General features: G+C 39.7%; 1 long non-coding RNA gene across 2 annotated transcripts in view; it reads right to left on the minus strand.

Annotated features, from left to right (window-relative positions):
* The window catches only part of LOC102550092 (uncharacterized), a 43,924-nt gene extending 28,712 nt beyond the window's left edge, over positions 1-15,212 (minus strand). The window contains exons 1-3 of one of the 2 annotated variants that reach the window (XR_015637737.1): positions 15,016-15,207; positions 11,867-11,952; positions 337-544 (exon numbers count right to left, since the gene is read on the minus strand). This is a non-coding gene — a long non-coding RNA (uncharacterized LOC102550092). Of the gene's footprint in view, positions 1-336; positions 545-11,866; positions 11,953-15,015 lie in introns of those variants that run through there. The other variant, XR_015637738.1, reaches the window with a different exon arrangement.
* Between the last annotated feature and the right edge of the window lie 361 nt (positions 15,213-15,573).

A 15,573-nucleotide genomic window follows, 5' to 3' on the forward strand; every position in this document is an offset into this window, starting at 1 on the left:
CTCTCTTGTTCTATGTCAGGTGAACCACCTGATTTTGTAACAAGGAAAGAGAGGAAAGCAAAACAATTTAAAAAAAAGAAATAGAGGATTGGTTTAATTTCACTTTAAAACATGTTTGTTAAAATGTAATTCTTATTTAAAGATATGTAAGAATATAATGAAATATTTCTATACCTTGAGAATTTTAAGTTTATTGGATGTGTTTGAAGATCTGTAATAAGAGAATAATGTAAAATTCATAACACAAAAGATTGGAAACTAAAAGTCTATACGTAGATAATCTTAATGGAACCATGTGGCATGAGACCATATTGACTGATCAGACTGTTTGCATCATGTGGTTTGCTACAAACTTAGTTTTATTGGAATGAAGGCAAACATGGCTTACAGCAATCTTCACTAAGGTTAGTGGGAATAAGTGCCATGTGACGTCACTGCCATCTTGAGTAATGGTGACCACGTGGGATAAAACAACAAAGAAGGCAACAATAGGTATCCTAGAGATTTTTAATTTGGATGACTATTTTGTAAGATTATTCTTGTCCTGAAAACAAAATTATAAAAATAAAGTTAATGAAATATAGGATCTAAAACCAGTGCTTGTTTAATAAGGTATTAAAGCTGTACCTCAATGTTTTAAAAATGTACCTCATGCTACCAGGTGGACTTTATAATGTAAGAGTACCCCAGATGTTCCTGGTTTAATATAGGGATCAAGAAAAAAAGCTGAGTCTTGGCACCATGTATTGGGCTGGAGTTCTTAAAGAAAGCCCAGTTGAATTGGGGGCACCAGAAGTTTTAGAGATGCTGGTGCCATGTGGTAGCAATTAGGAATGACAGCCACAATGACATGAAGCCTGCTAGATACTAGAAGACAGGCTGTGCATGTTGCATAGGGCTGAACTGGAGAGATTACCCAAGCCCCTTGGATAAGCCCAGAAGATTCTGACTGAAACCCAGATATTTAACATGGAGTTGTTCATATAGATGAAGTTTGGTCATGCCTTGTCTAAATTGTGATTGTGGCCTCCTCCCCCCGCCCCCGACTTTTTGATTAAATTTTCTAAAACATAAAATGTTAAACTTTTACAGATGATAATAAAAACCTGTCCTTCTTTCAAAACATACTTAGAATATTTAAATTTATAAGGCTGTCGGATATTTTAAGTTTATAAACATGCTTTATATTAGTATGTCTTCTAGGAACACAGATACACAGATATAAACAATAAAAGCAAAACACCAGAAACTGGGATATCCCTACCTCATGATGCAGCCAGATGCTTACCTAAATTGTATGGCAAAGGGCCTACAGAATGTTGCTTTCTACCTATGGTCTATTCAGGATACTAGAGACTGACCTAATCATGTGTGTTTAGCCTCCTTGTCTTTGCTATCTTGGCAAAACTTATGCTATTCTGGTAAACTGATTGATAAAAGAAACAGGGATATTGTCAGAAAAAGTAAAGTTGTCAGTCTCTCTATGCACTGTATGATTTGAAGGTTTATTTTTATACTAAAAGAACTTCAATTCAAAAATAGTAATTTTAACAGCTACACCAACAGGGATAAAAAGGACAAATCCTAATGTTATAAAAAGCTACTAACTTATTTTATGCTGTAAGACAATTAAGACATATAAGTTAATAGCCAACTAATCAGTGATCAAATGCTTTAATGTGTTTAGAAGTATACTTTAAGTCATGATAAGAACTAATGTAAATTATATACAGGAATAATCTTTATTTAGCCTCTTGTATACATTTTTCGGTTTAAACCTAAAAGAAACAACTAAAAACAAGTAAAGTTTACTTAAAATTAGGCATGGTATATAGATGACCTTTAAAACTTTTCAGTAACTTGCTGAATATAGCATTCAAATTGTTTACTGGAAAAAGTGTCCTGTAATAGAAAGAAACTCTCTCCCTACTTATTCAATATAGTACTCAAAGTCCTAGCCAGAGCAATCAGACAGTGAAAGGAGATCAAAGGGATAGAAATTGGAAGGGAAGAAATCAAAATATCACTATTTGCAGATGATATGATAGTGTATTAAGTGACCCCAAAAGTTCCACCAGAGAACTACTTCACCTCATAAACTTCAGCAAAGTGGCTGGAAATAAAATTAGCTCAAACAAATCAGTAGCCTTCCTTCACTCAAAGGATAAACAGGCTGAGAAAGAAATTAAGGAAATGACACCCTTCATAAAATATCTTGGTGTGACTTTAACCAAGCAAGTGAAAGATCTGTGTGACAAGAACTTCAAGTCTCTGAAAAAAGAAATTGAGGAAGATCTCAGAAGATGAAAAGATCTTTCATGCTCATGGATTGGCAGGATTAATATAGTAAACATGACCATTTTGCTAAAAGCAGTCTATAGATTCAATGCAATCCTCATCAAAATTCCAACTCAATTCTTCAGAGAGTTAGAAAGAGCAATTTGCAAATTCTTTTGGAATAACAAAGGATGTGGAGAAAGAGCTACACTCCTTCATTTTCGGTGGGATTACAAACTGGTACAACCACTCTGGAAATCAGTCTTGAGGTTCCTCAGAAAATTGGACATCCTACTACCTGAGGAACCAGCTATACCTCTCCTGGGCATATACCCAAAAGATCCTCCAACATACAACAAATGCTCCACTTTGTTTATAGCAGCCTAATTTATAATAGCCAGAACCTGGAAAGAACCCAGATGCCCTTCAACAGAGGAATGGATTCAAAAAGTGTGGTACTTTGACACAATGGAGTACTACTCAGCTATCAAAAACAATGACTTCATGAAATTCATAGGCAAATGGAATAAACTAGGAAATATCATTCTGAGTGAGGTAACTCAATCACAGAAAAAACACACTTGGTATGCACTCATTGATAAGTGGATATTAGCCAAAAGCTTGAATTATCCAAGATGCAATTCACAGACCACAGGAAGCTCAAGAAGAAGGATGACCAAAATGCAAATGCTCCCGCTCCTTCTTAGTGACTCAAGGAATGGCCATTCAAAGCCTGCCCCACATGGCATATATATATATATAGATAGATAGATAGATAGATAGATAGATAGATATAGATATATATATAGATAGATAGATGATAGATAGATAGATAGATATAGATATAGATATAGAGATATAGATATAGATATAGATATAGATATAGATATAGATATAGATATAGATATAGATATAGATATAGATAGCTCTATACATATCTCCACCAAAACTAGATAAGATTGATGAAGCTAAAAAATGCTTGCTGAAAGGGACCGGATATAGATCTCTCCTGAGAGACACATCCAGGTCATGTCCAATACAGAGGTCAATGCTAGCAGCAAACCACCGAACTGAGAACAGGACCCCCTTGAGGGGAATTAGAGGAAATATTGAAAGAGTTGAAGGAACTTACAACCCCATAAAAACAATGCCAACCAACCAGAGCTTCGGGGGACTAAACCACTACCGAAAGACTATACATGGACTGACCCAGGGCTCCAACTGCATATGTAGCATAGGATGGCCTTGTGGGGGCACCAATGGGAGGAGAAGCCCTTGGTCCTGCCAAGGTTGGATCCCCAGTGCAGGAAAATATGGGGGGGCAGTAAGAGGAATATATAGGGTGAATACCCTTATGGGGGAGGTGGAAGTGAGGGGACGGAGGCTTATGGACAGGAAACTGGGAAGGGGAATAACCTTCGAATTGTAAATAAAGAAATTTATCTAATAAAAAATTTAAAAAAATCTTTAATACTAAGATACCAGTACAATGTCACTGCATTAGAAGAAGGAAGCTAGTGGTGTCCAGAGAGAGAGAGGGAGGGAGGGAGGAAGGGAGGGAGGGAGGGAGGGAGAGAGAGAGAGAGAGAGAGAGAGAGAGAGAGAGAGAGAGAAGCTTTTAGAGCAATCCTATGGTCTCTCTCTATAGGATATTATTTGGCACACACTTGGATTATGATGATGCTAACCTCTGGGAAAAATTACCTCTGGGGTTCAAACCAAACTCTGCATACTTTGGGTTGAATGCTCTATTCTTCATGGCCAATAGAAGTCAATTCTCCCCAATTCCTTCTCCAGAGGATAATCCCTTAGATACTCTATATCTGGCAACTGAAGGCCTATGCTCTCTTCGCAGCAACTGATAATATAATGTTTTCTTATATGATAGCTTAAGACCTGTTACTGATGCCACCAATGAAATCATGGGGACTTTCAGAGCCTATGGTAACCGTTTAGTAGATAATTTTTTGTCATATTAATTGATACCTAACACTTGTATATACTTCATGCTATAACCCATAGTTTTTAGATCTCTGATAATGTGATGGATAACTGTAGCCTTATCACATTTTCAGCAGTTGCCTGGTCAATAAATTTCATATATAAAATCTAGGCTTGCTTTTCTGGAGCTATTAAGTCCCTCGGTGAGAAAAGCAAATCAGTCAAGTTTCCCTTGCCAAGAGGCTTCCTATTAGAGGATAATCAGCTTTCAGATATGACTTTTCACTATTCCTTTATTTAAAAGAACTTGTTTTGCAATGACTGCTCTCAGTAATCAACAACTTGTCTCTAGTGATAATTTAATAATAAATGGTTCCAGGATTATATAAATTATAAAGTATAACAAATATTTAGAATGAGAAATATTTCAAATTTCTTTCATCCTGTATGTTATTATACTAATATTTCAAAATTTCAGAGTTTTAACATTAGTCAATAGAGTTTTGATAAGCTATTAGTCTAGACTTGATAAAGCACTACTTTTTCTTTTTGTAAACTAAAAACATCATGTATGCTTCAAAGATTTGAGACAGACCTAAGATGAAATCTTGCTCTAATGGGTTAGTATTAGGTAAGTATTTCTGTCCATCAACAGCCTCAGTTTTCCCATCTGCTTATTCTTGAGGGTGGGATCTCTTCCCCTTTTTCTGATCTTGGGATTCCTCCTCTCACCCAACTACAATGAACATGAGCCTGGGAATTCCAAATGTAACATATTTCTTTATGTTCTTAAACATCTACCTCCAGTCTATATGTGTTTTCCCAGATTTCCATTTGGCTGAAAACATCATTCTGGAATCAGCTGGAGACTATAAACTACTCCAAAAGTGATCTACATCACACCCAAGTAGTCTTTCAAAATAGAGAGTCTTGAACTGCTGAAAGCTGATGTGAACCAGTCCACCTGATGTGATTGCTCTCTGTTTTCAGCTGGGGCAGCAAGTCAGATGTTTCTGATGAATGCCCCTTTGCATGAACTCCCAACCAACCTTTGACTTACATTCTAGCATTTCTGTGCCCTGACAATGACTCATAATCCAGCTAAGAAATAATTACAGGAGACATGGCATAGCTTCTTATCTGTAACAGGAGACTAGAAGGTTAGCTAGAAAGAAAACTCCCTGGCAATAAGGCAAAATAGCTACCTATAGTGCCTATTGGCATACAAGAAAAGGTACCCACTAAAACTGAATTAACCTAAATAAACCAAATATGTAGATGGGTAGATTCATTAGTTTGGTACTGTGAATAGGAATGGCCACCATAGACTCATGTGTGTGAATGCTTGTCCCATAGGAAGTGGTAGTGTTAGTGAAGTTTTGTTAGAGACAGTGTGTCATTGTAGGGATAGCTTTTGAGGTCTCAGTATATGTTCAAACTATGCCCAGTGTAAATCAGTCTTCTGTTGCCTGTGGCTTAAGGTGTAGAACTCTCAGATAATTCTTCAGCACCATGTCTGCCTGCATGCTATGATGACATTTTTGCTATGATGATAGTAGACTAAACTTTGAGACTGTAAGCCAGCTCCAACTGGATGTTTTCCATTATAAGAGTTGGCATAGCCATGGTGTCTCTTCATAGCAGTAGAAACATAAACTAAGACAGAAGTTAGAAGTTGGTACCAGGGACCTGGGGACATGGGCTGTGATAGGCCTAATCATGTTTCTGTTTGGAGGAATGTGGATTTGGGGACTTTGGAGTTGGAGACAAGTGAGACTTAATGGGCCATACTAGTCAGGATATGGAAGAGAGTGGTACTGGCTGTAATTTGAACTGTGGGGTTCTAGATCAAGAGGTTTCCAAGGAGAAGAAATTTAGTATGCGTTCTAGAGACATCTCATGTGATTATTTTGGTTAACAATATGGCTGCATTTTGCCTTTGTCCAAGAAGTCTGCCTAAGACTAAAGTGTCGAGTTTTGACCTAATTCTCTTGGCAGAAGAAATCTCAAAACAGTATAGTATTTAGTCTGTCATGTGGTTATGAGTTTTCACTCTTACAAAAATGGAGCAAGCTGTACAATCTAAGGAGAGAACCGGTACCAAGAAGTAGAATGGATCTAAAATATCTGTTCAAGGAGATAAACAGATTAAAGGAAAGCCTAATTGTAAATGGAATAAAGGAAATGGAGACCTTATGGCAAGATTCTACCCAGCTAAGTTTCCATCTTCTGAGAAAAAATTAAAAGCATCCCAAGTCTAGACAGAGTAGTATACATCTTAAATGTCAGCACAAAGGAGACAGAGGCAAGCAAATCTCTGAGTCCAAGGTATGTACAGCAAGATACAGGACAGCCCATCTTAAGCAGTGAAGGAAAACCATCAAAAGGAGAAAGTTAGTAAGGATATAATTGAGGGAAGAGGCTATGTTCCAGTCCCAGCAAGCAGGAAAACTTGGCATGTTTTGCTGTGTGGTTCTGAGTTTAGAGTTGGTATTAGAAGGGGTTATGGAGTCTCCCTTCATAACCAAGGAAAGCCATTAAGGCTAGATATATGAGAGGGATGTCCCTGCATGGCAGCCCAGATAGGCCACTGTGTGAAGCTGTAAATGTGAAGCCTGGATTGCCTTGAAAACCCCAAGATTTTAGAGATGCCAGAGCTATGGGATACCTGCCAAGGACAGCTGGCTGATCACAGGGAGTGGAAACAGGCAAGAAATAAAAGTATATTGCAAACAACGAAGCTGAAAGCAGGTCCTCTGAAGAGCCCTTTGACATCAGATATGGAGAGTTTGCAGTTTGCCCAGCTGGTTTTCAGTCTAGCTTTTCCCCAACATTTACTCATTATGTTCCTTTTATTATCTTTTGCTAGTGTAATGCATATACTCTACCATATGTTGGAACTATATGATCTGCCTTTTGATTTTGGTTTTGGGGGGATTACAGTTAAGAGATTTCATGTATCTTAGAAGAGGATTTGAACTATGAACTGTTAAACAGGTTTGAGACTTTTATGGACTGTAGATACATTTGAAGCGAGACTAAATGCACTTCTGCATTATGTATAGCTACAAACTTATGGAGGCCAAGAAGTGGAATAGAGTGCTTTGTATAGGAATGGCCTCTATAGGCACATGTGTGGGAAAGCTTGGCCATAAGAAGTGTCACTATTAATAGGTATGGCCTACTTGGAGGATGTATGTCACTGTGGGGATTAGCTTTGTGGTCTCATAAAGGCTTAGCTAAGCATAATGTCCCATAAAAGTTTAAGCTGAGAATCTTTTGCACCCTGTGGATTAAATGTGTAGCACTTGCAGCTGCTTTGATGGTACCATGTTTTCCTGCTTGCCATCATGTTTCTTGCTTAATAATTGACTTAACTCTGAAGCTGTATGGCAGCTCTAATTAAATGTTTTTCTTTATAAGAGTTGCCATGGTCATGGAGTCCCTTCCCAACAATAAAAACCCTAACTAGGATAATTAGCTAAACTAATTCTGTAATATAATAAGTTCTTAACCTGCTCTATGCCAGAAAGGAGGTTATTTTGTGACTTTAAGAAAAACATTTCTATGCAAATTATAAATAATTGTGCAAAATAATAATAATAATAGTATCAAAAAGAATTTACAATGTAATAAACAACTAATTCCACTTCACATTTTTGGGCTCCTCCTGGACAGTAACTCTGATTTTATCCATTGCAGGACCTTTGGCTATTTGGTTTCTGATAATTACTATTTGTACTTGCAGCATGAGAGTTTTAACTAGATACATAAAATCCTTTCTGGGTGTCATCAAGCTGATGGTTATAATAACTCATTATGAAAAGTTACCTACCACATAATTAAGGATTTGACTCAGGAACTACTGAAGGGAGGGATGTGATGGCTAACATTATGTTTTAAATTAAAATTACTCTATTTAGGAAATGTATAAAACAAAAATGCTTCTAATCTGTAAGGCTCACTTGCCCAAGGACAGACAATTTCCTGAAATGCTGGGGGCTTTTATTCATGAAAGATAACAAAACACATTTCACTTCTGCAAACAAGCAAGGTTACCCAATTGCACATGATGTATGTGAGAGATCATACACATGCAGAAGGTATGTATGCAGGAAGTACAGCAGGATGTATGGGCGCCTTTGATTGGATGAAGGTGGCAATTACATAAGCCTCATTAGTTTGTCTTTATAAGCCCATGACTAATGTGATTTGACTCCATATTTTGAGCATGAGTGTTGGGCATGGACCTGGCAAGTATCCATGGTCCTGACTAGTGTTTTTTAATACTTCATACTTGGATTAATAATTGAGGTAGCGGTGGTCTTCTTATGCAGTGGGATAACACTATTTCCATCATGAATTATCTGGGAATATATAAGCCAAGCCAGCCAGGAAACAAATAGTTCAGATGTAGGTAGTGTAGAGAGCTCTTGGGACCGCTTCTAGAAACTTGCCAAGAATTTGACATTGGGCCTGGACACAGTATTAGGCAGGAATTAAACTTTGGGACAGGACAGAAAAGTAGGCTCAGATAAGAATATTTACATTTGGGCTAATATAAAGCTCAACATAAGCTCAAATGAGGAGTATATATTATTTTTTTTATCTTGGGCATCCTGATAAGCCTTTAGAAAAACTGATCCCTGAACTTTGATTATTGCCTTGTTTCTTTCTTGACCTAGAACTGACCTTATACTTTGCATGTACATAGAATGATATAAAAGCACACTGAAAAAAGTAAGCCCACTTCAGCTTCAGCTCTGGCTGTAGTCATGTTGTAGTATTATCTAATTGTCTTTTTCTTTTCTTTCTTTTTTTTTTTTTTTTTGGTTCTTTTTTTTTCGGAGCTGGGGACCTAACCCAGGGCCTTGAGCTTCCTAGGTAAGCGCTCTACCACTGAGCTAAATCCCCAGCCCTGTCTTTTTATTTTCAATCCTCATTCTCTCCCTTGGGACTTGGTTGACTGACTGAACTGTCTTGGTCAAGGTAGGCTACATTCGGTTCACATCTGGTGTCCAAATCGAATCCCCCAGACTAATTCACTACGTTTTATCAGTCTACCTGTTACATCCTCTCTCAGATCTCAACCCACATTCCTAAGACATTAAGCAGATCCTGGCAAAACATCCTGCTTTCCTTCCTCAGGTAGACTACTTTAGCTTCCCCATCCATGAGTCTAGCCTATTTCTATTTCTAAGTGTCAGCTCAAAATAACTAGAAACACATTCTACATACAACTCCCAGTTGCCACAAATAGCAGAATCTCAGAATCATTTCCTAGCAGGCAACCTACACCCTTCTATGAACCAAGAAATGTAACAGAAACCAAGGAAAAACTCTACTTAACAAAAACAGGACCAGATATCTATATTAAGGAATACAATCATCTCAAACACAAATGATTAGATGCCGGCAGAAAAACACAACAGACTGTACAGTAACTCTTCACTAGAGTCAAAGCAATCCTATTAGAGAAGGCCCTAAAAATGCAATTTAGGTAAAGCACGAGGCATGGACTTTACAATAGCACTATGAATACTGTAGAGATCTGTGAAGACGGCATGAACCTAAACCTATGAAAACAAAAACAGGACAAGGAGAAAATGAACAAAACAGTGTAAGACTCAAAGAGCCTCAGTAACAAATCCAAACAAAGGCTAATTTAGAAACTTGAAAAGTGATCTGAGAATGCTAGAATGCTAGAGATGGAAAAGAGAATCCCAGGCACTGAAGAAGCAATTAGAGGAGTGGCAGGGAAGTAGGGGGATGGTTATCTTTCTTAAAGAAAGTGTTAAATTTAAAAAAAAAAAACCTGTGTTCCATCAGTGGTGGTTGCATCAGTGTGAATAGTGCCCAAGTCTAAACCTCTACCTGCCTCCCAAGTATCAGGCTTTAATCCAATAAACACAGGTGCAAGACCATCATGAACCTGCTTCAGTCCGCCTGACTTCAGGGACCCCAGCAAACCTATCAGCCAAGGGTTCAGCCCTGCCCAGTTGGAGTTCTATCTTCTTTCTATCCACACTTTGAACAGCAATGATGGTTTTAGATTGTGGTGCAGAAAACGTGATGCCACAAGCCACAGCTCTGCCTGCTTCTCAAGAGGTCAGCTCTAAATTGACACATACACGGGATGCCTGCTCAAACCCAAGACATTCAATTCCATCTCTCTTGCTGGAGTTGTACTCCAATTAGGGAAATTCATGCCAACTAACACCAGAGAAGACTAGATGGCAGAAGGGAAGCCCAAGAACACAATCTACAAAAGCCAATACAATATGGTACCATCAGAACCCAGCTCTCCTACTACAGCAAGCCCTGGATAGCCTAATACACCTGAAGAGCAAGACTGTGGCCTTAAACCCCCTCTCATTTAGGTCATAGAGGCCTTTAAATAGTATACAAGTAGTTCCCTTAAAGAGATACAGGTGAATACAATCAAACAGGTAGAAGCCCTTAAAGAGCAAACAAATAAGTCCCTTTAAAAATACAAGAAAATACAATCAAATGGGCAAAGGAAAAGAATAAAACAGTCCAAGACATAACAATGGAAATAGAAGCAATAAACAAAACACAGATGGAGGCAAACCTTGAGGTGGAAAACCTAGGAAAGAAAATAGGAATTATAGAACCAGCTTCACCGAAAGAATATAAGCAATGTAAGAGAGACTCTCAGACATAAAGGATACCACAGAAGAAATGGATACATCGATCAAAGAAAATGACAAATGTAAAATGTCCCTAAGTAAAATTATCCAGGAAAATTAGGACACTATGTAAAGACCAATTCTAAGAAAAATAGAAATAGAAGAGGGTGAAGATTACCAGTCCAAAGGCCCAGAAAACATCTTCAACAAAATCATAGAAGAAAACTTCCTTAACTTAAAGAAAGAAATGAATATATATGTACAAGAAGCTTACAAAACACCAAATTGATTGGACCAGAAAAGAAAATCCTCCCACCCACATAATAATCAAAACACTAAATATACAGAACAAAGAAAGTATATTAAAAGTTGTAAGAGAAAAGAGCTAAGTAACATACAAAGGCAGACCTGTGAGAATTACATGTGAATTCTCAACAATGATTATAAAAGACAGAAGTTCCTAGACAGATGTCTAGCAGAGCCTAAAAGACCACAGGTGTCAGCCCAGACTGCTACACTCACCAAAATTCTCAATCACCAAACTACCCACAAAACTTTTCAGCCCAAATTTATCCTGTCTACAAGAAATGTAGGGTTGGTGCAGAGACTGAAGGAATGGCCGACCAATAACTGGTCCAACTTGAAACCCATCCCATGAATAAGCACCAATCCCTGGCATTATTAATGATATTAATTGTATGCTTGCAGACAGGAACCTAACATAACTCTCCTCTAAGTGACTCTACTCAGCAGCAATTGAAGCAGATACAGATACCCAGACACAACCATTAGAGGGAGATTTGGGGCATTTATGGAGGAGTTAGGGAAATGATTGAAGGCCCCGAAGTAAATAGAACCCACAGGAAAACCCCAGAGTCAATAAACCTGGACCACTGGGACCTCTCAGAATCTGAGTCACTAACCAAAGAATATACATGTATGGGAATATGACCCCTGGCACATATGTAGCAGACAGACAGCTTAGTTTTCACGGTTACCTTTTCCATCCTTGGTAGCAGAGGATTTGCCAAATCTGCTCAAGACTTGATGTGTCTGGGTGGGGAAATATCCAGGGGGAAGCACCCTATCAGAGGAAAGGGAACAGAGGGATGAGGATGAGGACATGACACAACAACAAAATAACATGGACCAACAAACAAGGTGAAAGTCAGAGACAGACAGGTGAGGTTGTCTTTGGAACTCATATATTCACCCTGGCATACATGTACCTACACCCATATTGATAACACATATAAAATATACTTCTAGTAGTACTAGTACTATTATTATTGCTTCTAGTAGTAGTAGTAGTAGTAGTAGTAGCAGCAGCAGCAGCAGCAGCAGCAGTACTAGTATTATTACTATGTAAGGCATGTGGAATGTACCACCAAATAGGCATAAGAATTCCTGAGGTGAACAGGATTCAAACCCTGGGAATCTCTGAGATTCCACATTGCATGGGTGGGCCTTCTCCCTCCATGCCTCTGGGCCTACTTTGGAGCATGTAACCATAACATTCAACTAAGGTAACTATAAATAGTTACATAACAAACAGCGCCTGACCTCTTCATGCTAATGCCCAGCAGGCCTCCCCATCTCTGTGATACCCTGCATGCAGCTGCCCACCGAGGAAAGTGCCCTCTTCAATCACGTGCTGGTGAGTGGTGACCTACTTGACCTCTGTGTGCTTTCTTTACCTCAGAGCTTGACTTTCCATGATGGTCTCAGGGAAGCATTCTTGAGCTTGGAGCTACTCCTGTGCTGCCTCTGGGGGTGGATCCTTTAACTGACCCTTGTTCTAGGACCTTTTCCCTTGAGTGAGATTTTTCCTCCCTTTTTGAGACAGTTTAACATGCCAGTCTGGACCTGGATAAACTGCTGTATGGCTCAGCAACAGCAGCTCTGAGGGTAGCCCCAGCACTGGTAGGGGCAATTAACAATTCCTATTCTCACCTACAGGTCTATCGGTCTACAGGCGGTGGCCTGTCCCTATTTCCTCGGATATTTTGGTCTAATTTACACTAAGCAGAAAACAGTGTCTCTGTCTGGCCCCATCCCCAAGTCTTCCCCTCTACTGGTCCTCATTGTTGCTATACTGCTGTAGCCCCTGATTTGCAGCAGCAGGAAAATTTAGTCTGTCCCCATCCCTTGCATCCTGCCATGGATTCTGCTTGCTAAGACCCAAGTGCAAGCTCTCTTTCTCTCTCTTTCTGTCTGGGACTTTGCTCTCCTGTTCAACCTGCCACAGCCTTGAGAAAAATAGCTTTCACACAGTCTTTGCCAGTGTGCTGACACCGCCACCTGCGGTGAAGAACTTTTCAAGGAACACCTGCCAGTTTGGGAAGAGGCAAGTATATATGCAGATGAACATACACAATTGGATCTGAGGCAGTACCTGACCAAGATCCCTGATGGAATTATAATTCCACAAATGGTATTTTAGCCAGAGATAGATTGATAACCTGCCTCCTGGCCAGTCTTTACAGGGCAGTCTTAAAATCAGTGAATTTTCAAAAACTACAAGAGGCGATACAAGAAAAACAGGAAAACCCATCCCAATTTTTAGAACACCTTACCAATGCTTTACTGCAATACACTAATCTACACCCTGAAAACTCTGAAGGTAAGCAACTTCTGATGACCTATTTCTTTGCCCAGAGCCACCCCAACCTAAAATACAAATTTAAAGACACTGGGTGGGGGGGCACCTAACTCCACAGGCAGAAGTTATGGCTCTGGTCTTTCAAATATACCATGGGAGAGATGAGAAGGCTTGCAGACTAAAGTACCATATGCTGGCAAAGGCTGTCGGACCAGCCTCAGCCACTGCCCAGAACTCCTGGTCTTCTAAGGCAAGGAGACTACCAGGCTCCTGCTATAAATGTAGTCAACAAGGTCATTGGGTGAGTGCTTGCCCTAATACCTGCAAACCAAGGGGGGGGGTGTCCTTGATGCTATCAAAAGTGACATTGGGCTGTCAATTGCCCTCAGGCTGCATAAGACAGGGGGACATTACATCCAGACCTCCAGCTGATTTCTTAGGCTTGGCTATGGGGCCAATGAAGAGACCTGAGTTTCTTGAACCTGACTATTGCCACTACCAGCAGGGAGCCCTAAGTAACTATCATGGTATGCGGATAGCCCATCTCCTTCCTCTTGGACACTAGGGCCACTTACCTGGTCCTAACAGAGTTTTGGGGACCCACTTCTCTCTGCCATGTCTCCATTGTTGGGGTAGGGAACAGCCTTACCTTCCTCACCAAACCCCTTCGTTTAGCTACATTTTAAGGTATATACATCTCACCCATCCATTTTTGGTAGTGCCAACATGCCCTGTTCCCTTATTATGAAGGAATCTTCTAGCTACATTGGAAGCTTCTATTTTTGCTCCACCCATTTGCTCAAACTCAGGCTTGCCAGCAGCCCTTCTAGCTGGCTAACCTACTAACACGGACATGTTGATTCCTTTACCAGCTTCTCAGGTAGACTCCCAATTCTGGAAGGTCCAAAACCCTTTGTTGCTAAACAGTCTTTCCAAATAAGATCTGGAAACTGCTTTCTCTATCTGTCCTTTTTTTGTGTCAAAATGTTTTAACACATCCAGGACATGTTATGTAGGACAAATGCCTCCTTTTGCTCCACAAAAAGCTCATGTTGTTAACTTATGTTATCTCTTTTGTAAACTTATAAGCTACAGGAAACCCTCTCAGACTACCTCTCAAATAGACCAAATAGACTCCACTGAGATAAGTACATCTGCCTAAAGTTCCCATTTTTTACCTATTCCAAAGGGTGGGATTCCTCTGGGTTTCAAATATACACCTAAGCAAAAAATTTCGTTTTCTCCCAAAGGCACTTAATCTTACTCTCTACATGTAATATATATGTGTGTTTGTGTGTGTGTGTGTGTGTGTGTGTGTGTGTGTGTGTGTGTGTGTGCATGTATGTGTTTCAGCATCTTGTCAAGTCCAGGCACTTACTACACCCAGGACAGCTCCAGAGAAGCAACCTCCAGATGTCCAATCTCCTCTTACAGACAAAGATGCTTCTATTGGGCCCGGTTCTTCTGACCTATCCTCAGATGATTCCCCAGACCCTGGACAACAAGGAAACAGCTGACTCCTAAGACTGTACAAACATCCCATACCCATTTTTCTAGGTTCCTTAGAGACATGTCATCCCAAAGCAAGCAAGAAGTAGTTAGAGATCACAATGACCCTATTGCTGCTCCACCATCGACTCTAATTTTTCTTTTCTTAATTGAACCAAAATGGAGGAATGTTGGTATACTGTCTGAGCACCACCATCATAGCTACCTGGCAATAGCCAAGTATGTTCTGTCCCACAGTTGCCTGGCAACAGCCAGGTGTGCCTGACATCATAAAAGGGACTGCTTAGCCCCTCCTTGTTCTTTTGCTCTTTGTTCTTCTTTTACTCTCTGCTCTCCTGCCCCCTTTGTTCCTGCCCCTTCTCTCCCTACCCCTAACCCTTCCCTCCACATGTTCATGGCTGGCATTTTTTCCTCCCCTCTTCTACTCTTCTCTCATTAAACCTTTCCATGTGGAACCATGTTGGTTTGGTGTGTTCAATCTGTGAAGCGAGCCAAGATTTAAACCCCAACAATTAGTAGTAGTAGTAGTAGTAGTAGTAGTAGTAGTAGTAGTAGTAGTAATGATTCACCTCTGCTACAGTTTGAACAAATGTC

The sequence above is a fragment of the Rattus norvegicus genome, chromosome 14 (assembly GCF_021556685.1).
Source record: "Rattus norvegicus strain SHRSP/BbbUtx chromosome 14, alternate assembly SHRSP_T2T, whole genome shotgun sequence".
Lineage (NCBI taxonomy): Eukaryota > Metazoa > Chordata > Mammalia > Rodentia > Muridae > Rattus > Rattus norvegicus.